We start from the raw sequence: 15,494 nt of genomic DNA on the forward strand, positions 1-15,494 counted from the left end.
TCTGCTTCCAATCCTCACTGCAATTAGAATAAATTCTTAACTTCTTTTTTTTTTTGAGACGGAGTCTTGCTCTGTCACCCAGGCTGGAGTGCAGTGGTGCAATCTTGGCTCACTGCAACCTCTGCCTCCTAGGTTGAAGTGATTCTCCTGCCTCAGCCCTCCTGAGTAGCTGGGATTACAGGCACGCGCCACTATGCCCGACTAATTTTTTTTGTATTTTTAGTAGAGACGGGGGTTTCACCACATTGGTCGGGCTGGTCTCGAACTCCTGACCTCATGATCCACCCGCCTCGGCCTCCCAAAGTGCTGGGATTACAGGTGTGAGCCACCGCGCCCGGCCTAAATTCCCAGCTTCTAAACATGGCCCACAAATACCAGGCCATCCCTGCTCTGGCTGCCACTCTCACCTCATCTGCCAACAGTCCTCGACAACCCGTCCTGAGGCTCCAGTCACATCCCTTCTGCTCCTGGAGTTCCTGCCTGCCTTGGCCCCTTTATTCTAGCAACCCCCACTGCCCCCATCTCTAAATATATGACTCATCTTTGTCATTCTGATCTGAGCTCAAATGTTAGCTCCACAGAGAAACCTTCAAGACCACCCTCAGGTAGTACCCATTCCTTAAAAGTCATTCTCATAGCTACTGCTTTATTAAGTTATTTGAAATGATATTCATTTAGTGAACACTCCACTGAAGCCAGCACAGGGCCAGCCGACACACTGTAAACATTGAGATTTCTGAACAAATGAATGAAATTAAAGCGTAGATCTCCAAAGGTCACTCTTAGCCATTTAGATACTACAAAAGATCTCAATTTTATACAAATGAAATAGAAAACACAGTTCAACAGAAATTAAGAAACAATTCAACTAGTATTTATTGGTACCTAATCACAGGCCTGCCTGTGATATAGGAATACAATGGTTTAAGAATTCCACAAATTTAAAATGAATTGTGTTGAAAAGAAACCATGTTATATATGCTAGCCGGTAAAGGAGAATTTAACTCAAAATACAGCAGAACTACTTCAGGTAATAAAAATAGCAAGAAGAAAACTCCTCTCTTATGTTATTGAAACTGAAAAATTAGAAGGAGTAAAAAAAAAACTGTTATTTACACTGAATGCTACTGCTTAAATAAATGAAATTTAATTAGAAAGAAAGAAGGGAACAAACTTCTTAAGGGCTTTTGCAGGGTACTTCTAAGGACTCCGGTGGGCTTTTTATACCCTTATGTGGGTAGGATAAGGGTTTGTGGGGTTTTTGTTTTGCTTACAAATAGAAAGAAAGGAAAGAAAGCAGATCATTTTCTCCCTAAAGATATGGGCAAGAGTTATAAAGAAAAAAGGAAATAATATAATTAAAAAGATTTTTGCAACATTTTGTGTAGTAGAACTGGACTAAAAAGAGTGAAAGGGGGGCTAAGTATGATACATGGGATAAGCTCCCCAAGCATTGGGCAACCGGGAGCCCCTGGATCAGACAGTTCTCTGAACTGGCACTGGCCAAGTCTCAACAGCCTGACTTGCGGGAGTGAAGGGATGGGGAGAAGAGCCTCAGGAGTTTCCTGTGAAATTTAGGAAGCCACGTTTGAACAGAAAAGAAAGTTACACACATTAAACAAGATAGCATGAGATCAAGTGCAAAAATGGAGTGACAGAAGAGCTCCTTATTTGTATCACAATGGGCATATACTATTTGACAGGCTAAATTAACATTTCACTTGAAAACATAACTAATCATTCTGGTAACAGACAATGTAGTCTAACCAAAATCACATCGCAGGTTGACAGCCAACTGTTGTTTTCATGAATAGTAAACTGGGATACCAGAATTTAAAACTTATTCCTCCAGGGTGGAAACTAGATTCTCAATCAGACTGGCCCTAGGAGAAAGGTGTTGTTCATTAGCAGAAGTGGCACTGGAGAAAAACTACGTTTCCCTTGGGTCTCTCCTCCCTGGGGCTCTTCCGCTAAAGTGAGGTCATTAATTATTTAAATAATCCAGAAAGGATAGGAAGGCTATATTTGCTAACATGCTGTTTTCTGCCATTTCCATTAAAAAGTGCTATTATTAACTAGTGTTGAAATCTTGACAAGTCAGCATTAAATGCTAATGAATCTTCATAAATAAACCCCACCGCTCATTTTCAAGTGTTCGCAGTTCCAGTTATAATTTCTGGCTTTAAGGAGTGTCTTCTGGAGATGTAGTTCAGATCTTTTGGTTAGGTTTCTCTAGTTTGTTTGCAGCCACAAAAAGGCATTGGTGATCTCTACTGTGATCACCTTTAACCCTTTTCTCTCAATAACTTCATATATTTACTTTGGCTTTTGTCCTTAGCAAATTCAGGTCTGGAAACACTGTTACTTGCTGAAGATAATCTCACGCTCCAGATCAACTCTTTGGAAAAATGTTACATGAAAACTACACAGGAGTGATCTCAAATAAATGGAAAAGTAGCCCATACTCAGATGTGTGTTTATCCTCAAACACAAATCACTCATTTAATGACATAAATTACTATAAATGGTTTAAAAGGCAGTATCTCAATTCCTACAATTAACTGTCAAATACTCTTCCTCCAAACCAAAACCTACCTTAACTTTTAAAAATAAAAATTATTTTAAAAAATTCTTCTGAGCTTTTATCGGGGAATAGCATTGTATTATTTTTTCCAATGATAAAATGGCACAGTGAGTTTCTCACCTGGTATTTTCACTACAGAAGGTGTACTTTCAGGGGTGTTGACTCAATCTTACACCTCATGATTATTGCAAAATAGGCACTGTTTACAGAATTATTTTAAGTTTTCAGATTAACATTGACTTTGTTATCATGCTTATTCTCCTAAAGAATAACTTATTAGCCAGGTGTGGTGGCTCATGCCTGTAATCCCAGCACTTTGGGAGGCTGAGGCCCGTGGATTGCTTGACCCCAGGAGTTTGAGACCAGCCTGGACAACATGATAAAACCCTATCTCTACAAAAAAATATAAAAATTAGCTGAGTGTGGTGATGTGTGCCTATAGTCTCAGTCACTCAAGAAGCTGATGTAGGAGGATCGCTTGAGCCGAAGGGTTGAGGCTGCAGTGTGCGCTGAGTGTGCCACCGCACTCCGGCCATGGTCTGTCCCCCTCCCACGGACTCCCTACAAGCCCAGCATTTTCCCAAACAGTTTATACATTGCTTGTTCATTGGGATATGATTGGGAAGACTAGATTTTCAATCTATTAACTAGTCTATCAAGGCATTCTGCAGCAGGGGGAGGCCATTAGAACCGATGTAATGTATCTAGGACACAACCCATTCCAGGGCTGCTTTCACCACCTCAAATTCACAACATAACTTTAAGGGGCTTTGATGACCATGGACACAAGCTAACAGTGGGCCTGAAAGCCCACTGGCCTTTGCACCAGTAATCCTCTCCATGCAACTTTAGCAACCCACCTCCTGAGCACACCAAGAAGTGCCTGGTCACCACCCAGACTGCTGTTCCTCTGGCACCTGCCCTTCTTCCCACCTATCAATCAATACACAGTATTCCCCAGTGGTCTCCCTTTCTGATTCTCATCATCTAATCCAAACCATCTCTACAAGCAATGTTTTCAAATCAGTGGTGTGGCCTAACTATTCATGAAGTCAATATACTCAGCCATGCCCACACTATTTTTTTTTTTAAGAAATAGGAATGCCAGCATGGACTGCAAACAAGAAAGGTGTTATGAACCTTCTATCTCAGTTATACATACATTAATTACTGGGTCACAATGTAAAATGTGTTTCTTACTAAGGTGGCTACAGACAAAAAGGTTAGAAATATACTAAACCATGACCTTGAATCTCCAATCTCCACCAGGTTTCTTTCTTCCCTATACAGTATAAGCCCCAAGACAAATCTTCTACTACTCTTTTGTAAGAAGTCTCCAATTTCCCTTCTGTAGGGCCCTTCAACAAACCTCTATGATTTTTGTTTTTTGTTTTGTTTTGTTTTTTTGAGACGGAGTCTTGCTCTGTCGCCCAGGCTGGAGTGCAGTGACGCAATTTTGGCTCACTGTAAGCTCTGCCTCCCAGGTTCACACCATTCTCCTGCCTCAGCCTCCCAAGTAGCTGGGACTACAGGCGCCCACCACCACGCTCGGCTATTTATTTATTTTTTTTATTTTTTTATTTTTAGTAGAGATGGGGTTTCACTGTGTTAGCCAGGATGGTCTCGATCCCTGGCCTCGTGATCTGCCCGCCTCAGCCTCCAAAAGTGCTGGGATTACAGGTGTGAGCCACCGCGCCCAGCCACAAACCTCTATGATCTTCATCTAATCAACTGCCTTTGTGAGCCTATTGAGCTCAGCTACAGAAAATTCCACAACCATGTGGGTTGGTGACCCTTAGCAAGCTAAGGTCTATCCCTCCATGTCCCATTGCTTTAGAATCCTGAGTGGCTTCTTCCTTGCCTCCAACAGTAGTAATTCTTTCTCAAAGTGTGGGCCCAGCAGCTTAGTACTACAGGGTAACCTGTAACAAATGCAATTTATTGAGCCCCACTCAAGCCTACTGGATGGGCAATTCCAGAATGGAAGTATGAACAAGCCCCCTAGGTGATTCAGCTGCACAGTTCAATGTTTAGGAACCACTGCCCTCAGGCAACAAGTTCAACTATTATCACCTATTGCCTCCAGAGTGTTCCCTAATCCTCCAGCTCCTACCAGCAACTCAGTTCATAATCACTTAAAGGACACCTACTATGGGCCAGGCACTGAGGATATGGCCATGATTAAGATAAGCTATGACTTCTGAGCTATGAGGAAGGCACTCTCAATGTCCCGATCGCTGCTATCCTCTATTCGCCCAGTGTCCCAGCCTTGGTGCATACGCATCAAACACAGTGACTGGAGCCCCTGAGCTGGGCATGTAGCCCTGTCTGCCTTACGTGGTCTGACGTTTTCACTGGAGGAAGAGTCGGCCACCCTCCCCTTCCACAAAAGCTGTTCTATCCCCTTGTTCTCTAGATCCCACACTCCCTCCTGGTCTCCTCTGAACCTTCCTCCTCCTGAATTAGTTATAAACACATTTTTAGTTGACTTCATTTCATGTGGCTTGTTATAATGGTATAAGGGTTATAAATATCCCTGAAATATTTAAATATATTTAAAAATCCAAGGGGGCATATATTGATTAGGCTCCCCTTTGCTCTCAGTGTTACAGGGAACTCTCGCTGGATGCTGCAGTAGTCGGGTGCCACACACTTGACCATGAAGGTGAATGCACCTTACAGAAAATGATCTCGGTCACTTACAGCTCCATTTTCCTCACCTAAATTAAATGTGCCCATGGGGATGCACCTGTGCGCCCTGCAGAACTATAACACCCCTGACAAAAGATGTGTAGGTCCTGGCTTGAGGAACCTTCAAGGAAAAGGTCAGGTAAATAGAGTTTAAAGTACTGGAGGCAATTAAGGAAGAGGAAGAGAAGCAGCTCTCTAACTTTAGGGGAAACATCAATGAAAGAAATCAAACATCAATGAAACCTGCAGAATAGAACTCAATGAGTACCACTGAATTGAAAGGATACAGTAACTGTAATCCCAGCAATTTTGGAGACTGGGCTGAGGCTGTCGGATTGCTTGGGCCTAGGAATTCAAGACCAGCCCGGGCAACATAGTGAGACCCCCAGTCTCTATAAAAAAAATACAAAAAAAAATTAGCAGGGCGTGGTAGTGCACACCTATGCTCCCAGGTACTTGGGAGGCTGAGATGGGAGGACAACTTGAGCCCAGGAGGTCAAGGCTGCGCTCCGGCCTGGGTGACAGAGTGAGACCCTCTCTTAAAAAGATACAATTGAAAAGTTACTGGCCAGAGGCAAGAGGCAAGAGGCAAGCTGTGACTTCTGGATGCCTACCTCCTTACTGACTAAATGATGACATTCCTGCAGAACAGCTATTAGGTTTCTTCCCTCCAGCTCGGTTACACATTTACTTAAACCTCTACCTAGTTTCATCAGTTACAGACAGAATCCCTTTTACAGAATAAGAAGATTAACTCTCCAGTCATCCTTTCTCCCAGCTCTACCTCCTATCAGCTGTATTTTTACAGTTCCACGCATGGCAACATTCCATTCCATTCTGAATCCCAAGTTTTCAAAGCTCTGACTATGGATTAATTCATTCATTTACTCAAGTATCTATCTGTTAAACGGCTTTAAGTGCGAGGCACAATTCTAAGCATGGGAATACATTGATGAATAGACACAAACCCCTTCCTCAGTATATAAATTCTAATGGGGAGAAACACATTAAAAATAAACACAATAGGCCAGACGGAGTGGCTCACGCCTGTAATCCTAGCACTTTGGGAGGCCGAGGCAGGCGGATTGACTGAGCTCAGGAGCTTGGGACCAGCTGGTGAAACGCCGTCTCTACTAAAAATACAAAAAATTAGCTGGGACTGGTAGCACGAGCCTGTAATCCCAACTACTGGGGAGGCTGAGGCACAAGAATCACTTGAACCTGGGAGGTGGAGGCTGCAGTGAGCCGAGATCGTGCCACTGCACTCCAGCCTGGGCGACAAGAGTGAAACTCTGCAAAAAACGAAAAGGACAGGACAGGACAGGACAGGACAGGACAGGAAAGGAAGAAACAGGAGAGTAGGTAAAGAGTGGGTAAAGGTTTAGGATTTAAACTCAAGATTGTAGTGTGAATCCTAGCTGTGTCTTGAAGTTAAGCGCTCTGGGCCTCAAAATCTCTCTGCATCATAACGATTAAATGAAATCACAGATATAAAGCACAGTACCTGGCACCCATCACATACATATTCAATAAATAGTTATTCAATTCTGTACCACAATCCCATATTCAATCAAGCTTTTCCCAAATTATGATCAACACCTTGAATCCACAAACACCAACTTAAGTCCTACTCCACGTGTAATTGTGGAAGAGTCAGTATAAAATACCTGATTGAAACCTACAAGGAACCTGTAGTCTCAACGGGGAGAAAGGTACTACTAATTGTGAAAAGTCAAATATCACCCTCCTCCACTTTGGAAGTGTCTTTTTTTCGCAGACAGGGTCTCCCTCGGTTGCCCAGGATGGAGTGCAGTAGAGCAATCAGAGCTCACTGCAGCCTCCAACTCCTGGGCTGAAGGGATCCTCTTGTCTCAGCCTCCCAAGTAGCTGGGACTACAGGGTGTCCCCACCACACCCAGTGAGTTTTTTTTGTAGAGACAGAGTCTCACCATGCTGCCCATGCTGGTCTCAAGCGGTCCGCCCATTCTGTCCTCCCAAAGTGCTGAGATTATGGGTGCAAACACTGTGCCTGGCCTGAAAATGTCTTTAAAAAACATGCTGAAGATTTTCTTTCAAAAGCCACTAAGGGTTTTCCAGTCAGAAGAGTGACGTGAGAAGATGAAACATGAGGAAGATGAGAATGCGATTCTGAACAATGGACTAGAAATAAAAACTGGACTTTTTTTAGTCCACTTCGATATAGGTATTATTACAAACCAACGAAAAAAGGGAAAAATTAATCTCTAAGAAAAAAATAAGAAAATCTTAAGAAGAAACAAAGTATGTACCTGGTTTCAAGACTTACTAGGAGTCTAAAGTAATTAAGACAGTGTGGTACTGGCATAAGGACAGACACAGATTAATGGAAGAAAATGCACACTCCCAAAATAGATCTATACATATGTATGATCAATTGATTTTCAACAAAGAACGGTCTTTTTCAACAAATGGTGCTGAAACAACTGGATGTCAATATCAGAAAAAATAAAAGAGAGGCTGTGGCAGTAGCTCACGGCTATAATCTCCACACTTTGGCGCCGAGGTGCGAAGATCGCTTGAGGTCAGGAGTTTGAGACAAGCCTGGGCAACACAGCAAGACCAGTCTCTACAAAAAATTTTTAAAATAAAAATAGAAGAGAGAGAAGCTTGGTTTGTATCCTACAAAAATGTATAGGATCCAAAATAGATCATATTGTTTGAGCCCAGGATTCAAAACCTACCTGGGTCACATAACGAAATCTCATCTCTACAGAAAATCAAAAAATGAGCCAGGTGTGGTGGTGTGCTCCTGTGGTACCAGCTACTGGGGAGGATGAGGTGGAAGGATCATTTGAGCTTGGGAGGTCGAGGCTGCAGCAAGCTGTGATTGTGCCACTGCACTCCAGCCTGGGTGACGGAACAAGACCCTGTCTCCAAAATCAAAAAAATCATAGACCTAAATGTAAAAACTATGAAACTTCTAGAAGAAGCACTGGAAAAAAATGTTTGCAACCTTGAGTTGGGTGAAGATTCTGAGGTATAAAATCCAAAGTACAATCCATAAAAGAAAAAAATAACATCTTGGACTTCATCAAAATTAAAAACTGTACTAAAAGTCTTATTAAGGGAATGAAAAGACAGGCCACAGACTGGGAGAAAATATGTGCAAAGGACCCATATCCAGAATATGCTTCACTCTCATAACTCAACAACATGAAACAATCCAATTAAGAAAGTGAGCAAAAGATCTGAACACTTTAACAGAGAAAATATTCAAATCGCAAAGCACATTAAAGATGCTTTTAACATCATTATCCATTAGGGAAATGCAAATTAAAAATTACAATGAGATGCTACACACCTAATTAAAATGGTTAACATAAAAACTACTGGCCATCCCAGTGCTTGCTAGGACATGGAGCAACCTATACGCTCACCCATTGCCTGTGGGAATGCAAAATGGTGCAGTCAATTTGGTAAGTTCAGCAGCTTCTGAAAAGCTTAACCTACACTTAACATATGCCCCGGCAATCTCATTCCTAGGTATTTATGGAAAACAAACGAAAATTTACGGTCAACACAAAAACCTGTATTTGCATGTTTATACTGGTTTTACTCATAATTGCCCCAAAGTGGAAACAAACCAAATATCCTAAATTATGTTAAACCCACCCCGCAGCCTTGTGCTCCGCCCCTGGCGGAGGAAGTGACATCACAGGGCCCATGTGAGCACACTGCAACACATGCAGCTGCCTGCTGAGAAGGAGCCGGTGTCCTACCAGCCGCTGCTGCCCAGAACTGGGCCCTCAGGGAGGAGGAGGCAAGAAGATGGTGGATGACCCCAGTGCTGTGGACAGGAACGTGGAGTTCCGGAAGATCAAGAAGGTCACTAAGAGCTTGGAGGCGGGCTGGGCGCGGTGGCTCACGCCTGTAATCCCAGCACTTTGAGAGGCCGAGGCGGGCGGATCACCTGAGGTCAGGAGTTCAAGACCCGCCTGGCCAATATGGTGAAACCCTGTCTCTACTAAAAATACAAAATTAGCTGGGTGTGGTGGCACATGCCTGTAGTCCCAGCTACTTGGGAGGCTGAGGCAGAAGACTCTCGTGAACCCGGGAGGCTTATGTGGCAGTGAGGCGAGATCACACCACTGTACTCCAGCCTGGGTGACAGAGCTGTCTCAAAAAAAAAAAAAAAGCTTGGAGGCAGCCTGCAGCAATGGCACCAGCATGATATCATTGATCATTCCTCCCAAAGACCAGATTTCACCAGTGGCAAAAATGTTATTAGATGAGTTTGGAACTGCATCTAACATTAAGGCAGGAGTAAACCGCCATTCAGTCCTGGGAGCCATTACATCTATACAACAAAGGCTCAAACTTTATAACAAAGTACCTCCAGATGGTCTGGTTGTTTACGGTGGAACAACTGTAACAGAAGAAGGAAAGGAAAAGAAAGTCAACATTGACTTTGAATCTTTCAAACCAATTCATACGTCATTGTATTTGTGTGACAACAAATTCCATACAGGGGCTCTTACAGCACTACTTTCAGATGATAGCAAGTTTGGATTCATTGTAATAGATGGTAGTGGTGCACTTTTTGGCACACTCCAAGGAAACACAAGAGAAGCCCTGCACAAATTCACTGTGGATCTCCTAAAGAAACACGGTAGAGGTGTTTTGCCCCTTTAAAAATGGAAAAGCGAAATAACTATGTTCAGAAAGTAGCAGAGACTGCTGTGTAGCTGTTTACTTCTGGGGACAAAGTGAATGTGGCTGGTCTAGTTTTAGCTGGATCTGCTGACTTTGAACTAAGTCAATCTGATATGTTTGATCAGAGGTTACAATCCAAAGTTTTAAAACTAGTTGATATAGGCCAGGCGCGGTGGCTCACGCCTATAATCCCAGCACTTTGGGAGGCCAAGGCGGGCGGATCACGAGGTCAGGAGATCGAGACCACGGTGAAACCCCGTCTCTACTAAAAATACAAAAAATTAGCCGGGCGTGGTGGCGGGCGCCTGTAGTCCCAGCTACTCGGAGAGGCTGAGGCAGGAGAATGGCGTGAACCCGGGAGGCGGAGCTTGCAGTGAGCCGAGATTGCGCCACTGCACTCCAGCCTGGGCGACAGAGCGAGACTCCGTCTCAAAAAAAAAAAAAAAAAAAAAAATTTGGAGCTACGTTGGAAATTGTCACAGATAAAATGCAAGAAGGGTCTTGGTTTGTGAAAGGATTTGGTGGAAATGGAGCTATCCTGCAGTACCAAGCAAATCTCCAGGGAATGGAATACCAAGGAGGAGACAATGAATTTTTTGACCTTGATGACTAGACATGGGTCCGGCAAAACGTGCCTCACCCTCCAGCATCCAACCTAAGGAGCATACCCATGGTGGAATCCAAACAGATCGCTGCCTTACAATTGAAACACTTCCAGAACTTTATCCATGAGCACTTGTTATTGAAAAGACAACCGGAACAAAACCAGACCCAACCCTACCTACACTTTGGTTTGTCATGGTGTCAACGCAGCAGCCTACAACTAAGTTCCTAAATGCCACTTTGGACTAATTTAAACAAGAATCCCAGTTTTTACTTTTACTCGATGGTGAAATTGGTTGCTCTTGTATTTTATGAAAAAAAAAATCTTTTAAACCTTCATGTACAGAAGTAAAAATATTTTAACTGCTGTAAACCTTCAAAAGTTAACAGAAGTGAGATCATACTGGTTTGTTTCTTATTTTGATTGGAGAAAAATTAAATTGCTGCATTTCGCAGTGACCCATTTACATGGCATTCCCAGCTTAGACTGCATAAGAAATATATGTGGTGAAATGCTGGAACCATTTCTCTCTTGGTCTGTTTAATGTTGAAAGGGTGAGCTAATAGGAGGCAATTTCAACTTCACTCCCTCAAGCTAGCCTGTCTCCCTCCAGACTGGCAGTTTCAAGGATGCAAACTCATTGCAAAATCAAACTGACTCATGAAGCATTTGGGCCAGTGCACTGTTTACTGCCATCTGTCTGCTGACACATTTGTGCCCAGCGTTTGGGAGCCCTTTGTATCAACGTTCTGACAGGCGTCCCTATAACCTTAACCTACTCGAAACCAATTTGGGTTGGATATGATGGGGCTTCTGTGCTATTGCTGGGATTAGGGGAAATAAAACATGCAATTTAAGTGGGGGGAAAAAATCCACCCAAAGGGATACAGGCATCCTTTGGTATACAAAGGGGTACTGGTTCCAGGATGCTTGAGTATAGCAAAATCTGAGTGTGATGAAGCCCTGCTTTTCACCTGCAGAAGCTGCATATGTGAAAAGTCGACCCTCCACACATGTGGGCTTTGCATCCAAGGAATACTGTATTTTCCATTTGCATTTGGTTGAGGAAAAAAAAAAATCCTGCCTATAAGTGGACCCACACAGTTCAAACTGTGTTGATTAAGGGTCAACTGTCCTACTAAGCAATACAAAGGAATTAAATACTGGTATATGTACACATGAATAAATCTCAAATGTGTTGCGCTAAGTAGCCAGATGCAAAAAGCTGCATAATATATGGTTCCATTTATTGGGCATTCTGATAAAGACAAAACTATAGGACAGAAAACACTACGGGCTAACTAGAAACAGGCACAGGGCGCTTTTTGGATTGATGGACTGTTCTACAGCCTGATGGTGGATGTAGATGACCGCAGACTTGCCAAAACCTGTTGAATGCTACATCAAAAAGAAGAAATTTTCTCAAAGTTTTAAATTTTATTTTTCCTTTCTTTTTACAAGTGTGAGACCTCAAGTTTTTTTTTAAATCTTCACCCTTACCTCATACATAAAAACTAACTAGAAATGGATCAGAGACCTAAACATAAAAGCTAAAACTAGAAAACTTCTAGAACATGAAAAAAAAAAAAAAACAACTTTCTCAAGTCCAACAGAGCTTAAAGGTGAAAACAAAACAAAACAAAAAAACAACTTTATGATCTTCAGGTAGACAGATTCCTGATACGATGCAAAATAAACAAAAAAAACAAAAAAAAGATGAACCGAGTTTCACCAAACTTACAAACTTAAACTTCTTCTGTTCTCTGAAACACAGGAACAACAAAAAAGTCACACTAGGAGAAAATATTCATTATATATACATCTGAAAAAGGACTTTTATTCAGAATATATAATTCAGTAAGAAGAATCTGATAATCTAGGCAAAAGACTTGAACAGACACTTCACAAACCAAGATACCCAAATTTCCAGTAGGTATATGAAAAGATGTCCAACATTCTTAGTGGGAAAATTCAAATAAAACCACAACCTACCATCTGAGAATAGCTAGAAAGTTAGAAAGGCCGCCAATACCAAGTATCAGGGAGGATAGGCAGGCAGCAACCAAAGCTCTCACGTGCTGCTAGCGGAAGCATAAAATGGTCAAAATGTTTTGGAAGAACAGTTTGGTAGTTTCTCCTAAGTATACACTGAACATATATGTGACTCAGCAATCCCACTCCTAGGTATTTACCAAAGAGAAATGACTGTCCACAAAGACATTTACTCAAAATGCTCATAATAGCTTTATTCCTAATAGTTAAATACTGGGATAACCCAAATATCCACCAATGGGTGATCGGATAAACAAATTAAGGTATATCCATTCAACAGAATACTACTCTGCAATAAAAAGAAATTATACATGCAACACCATGGATGAATCTCAAAAACATTACGCTAACTGACATACAAAAATGAGTATACACTGTATGATTCAATGTATGTGAAATTTTAGGATAAGAAAAACTAACCCAGAGTGATGGAGAGCAGATCAGTGCTTCCCGGGGAGCCGGGGTAGGGCATGTGGGACATGAGGGAACTTGTGGGGATGACGGAATGTTTCGTATTTTGATAGAGGCGGAGGTTACATAGGTGCATAAATCTGTCAAAACTCATCCAACTCTACACTTAAAATGGATACTTTATTATATGTAAATTACATCTCAATAAACTTGATTTAGGAAAAAAAGACTTTTTTTAAAAAAAGATAATGCATTTACTTTTTTTTGGAGACAGGGTCTCGATCTGTTGCCCAGGCTGGAGTACAGTGGCAGGATCATAGCTCACTGTATTCAAACTGCTGGTCTCAAATGATCCTCCCACCTTGGTCTCTCAAAGCACTGGGATTACAGGTGTGTGCCACCATGCCCAGCCCATTTACTACTTTTTACTAAACAGTATGAGATGGTGGCTATCAGCTATGTGCCTTTGGGCAGTTCTCCGGAGTCCTTTTCCTTATCTGTAAATGGACATAATAATAGTACCTATCCTATAAGGTGCTTTGTGAGGATTAAATGAAAATACATACCAAACATCTGGCATGTAGCAAGTGCTCAGCAAATCTCATTATTATTAATATTAGTAACACTATTAGTAACTGCTCTTAGGCAGAAATAATCTGCTTAGGATAAAAAAAGTATTTTCAGAGTTATACCTAATAAATTAAACTGAAAAATGACATACAGTAACTATTTCAACTAAAGCCTCAAAATAACACAAGAAAAATAACAAACACATACATATACTCCTAAAGCAGAAAATTACTGTTTCATTTACCCACAGCTGAGTGACTGACGCCACCCACTTCATGTGCTCATGGTTCTACAGTCAACGCTGGGCTCACTTTTAGTTTACTCTTTGGGCTGGTGGTGCTACATAGCTGGGAAGGCGGGGCATTCTCCCTTTCTCTGTGTCTCCTCCTAACATCTACTGCACCTTACTTGAGGCTCCCAAGAACACAAAAGCAGAAGCTGCCAACTTCTTAGGGCTTAAAGCCTGGAACTGGCACATCACCATCTCTGCTGCATTCTGCAGGCTCAAGACAGTCACAGGGCAAGCACAGGAATACCAGGAGAGTGCCTCGTTGGGGACTAACAATAGAACAGACACCAGTAAAGCAGACTTGGTTTGTAAACGGCAGAAAAAAGACTGCAGACTCACCTGGGTTATAAATGGAATGGAACCTGAATCACCATTGTTAAAAGGCTGGAATAATAATGAACTGCATAAAGGTTTCTATGTGTTCCTTACACGACACACAATGCCAATCATATGCTTAACAATCGTATGCACCCACTCTAGTAAGAAATGTGTAGCTCCCCCTATGGTAGGATTGTGGTTGTTGCTTTTTCGAGAGGGAGGGGTGATATGTGTTGTGTTGTGTGTGTCTGTATATTACACACACATATATATATTAGTGTCGCTAAGGAAGTGTTTTGAAAAGATGTTTCCAATTCTAGTCGGAATACCAATCCCCACATGTCTGTCACACAGAGTCAGATGAGAGTGTGTGATGCAGAACATACACATCTTAATTACTGAACAGAACCTAAAAAGTGAGACACTGTTAGAGTTTACGGAACATTCTCACATGAATTATCTCGCTTGTTCCTGTGAGCTAAGCAGGGTTGACATCATGTTGTTCTTTCTCACACCCCTTCCCCAATTTTAAAAATAGATGCTGGGAGATTTTTAAAAAATGAAAAAATTAAACTGCAATTATTATTATTATGACAAAGACAAGGCAGAAAAAGTAAAACTAGTTCATAAAATTACCCTTTCAAATACTTATAGGTAACCCTACTGCCAATTATTATGCTACCAGATATATACCACTAAGGAAAATAAGAAATATGTTTAATTATATAACACGAAGGACTCAGTTTCATAAATGAAGAATTTTATTAACAGGATTTTTAAACTAAAGAAAAATAAAGTGCTACCCAGAAAGGCCATAAAACTGTTTCCCTGAAGACTTTAAAAATAGGATATTCATCTCTATAGGATGGTTTAAAGATAAAGCTGAGGTGGAAGGCAACAATAATAGCCCTGATAAACTGCAGGAAATTAAATGTTTAGCAACAATGAAGAATGAGTTTTCCTAGAATTGTGGCCAATCTGGAGAGAAGACCCGGGATACAGGTGAGGGTGGGAAAGAGCTAGAGAAAAGCAAAGACAAAAATTCTCTAATTCTTAACGTATTAAAGAACATGAAATTTAAGAATGATCACAACTAGTAATAACAGAGGATGAGGAAAATGAGATATGAAATAGAGTATACTCATCTGTCAGCCTGAATGGTTAAAACCATTCATATTTTATAAAGATAATTTCTTCAAAAGTTCTTAAAATCTGCACTGACCTCACTAACAACACCAATTCACTCCTCACAATATCTGGGCTGTCTAATATACTGCCCAGTA

General features: G+C 41.5%; 1 protein-coding gene and 1 pseudogene across 1 annotated transcript in view; one reads left to right on the forward strand and one right to left on the reverse strand.

Moving 5' to 3' along the window:
* The window catches only part of RHEB (Ras homolog, mTORC1 binding), a 54,123-nt gene that overhangs the window by 27,044 nt on the left and 11,585 nt on the right, over positions 1-15,494 (reverse strand). The window lies entirely within an intron of this gene.
* LOC105740727 lies at positions 9,457-11,278 on the forward strand (annotated as a pseudogene).

Source organism: Nomascus leucogenys, chromosome 13 (assembly GCF_006542625.1).
Source record: "Nomascus leucogenys isolate Asia chromosome 13, Asia_NLE_v1, whole genome shotgun sequence".
In the NCBI taxonomy this organism is placed as follows: Eukaryota; Metazoa; Chordata; class Mammalia; order Primates; family Hylobatidae; genus Nomascus; species Nomascus leucogenys.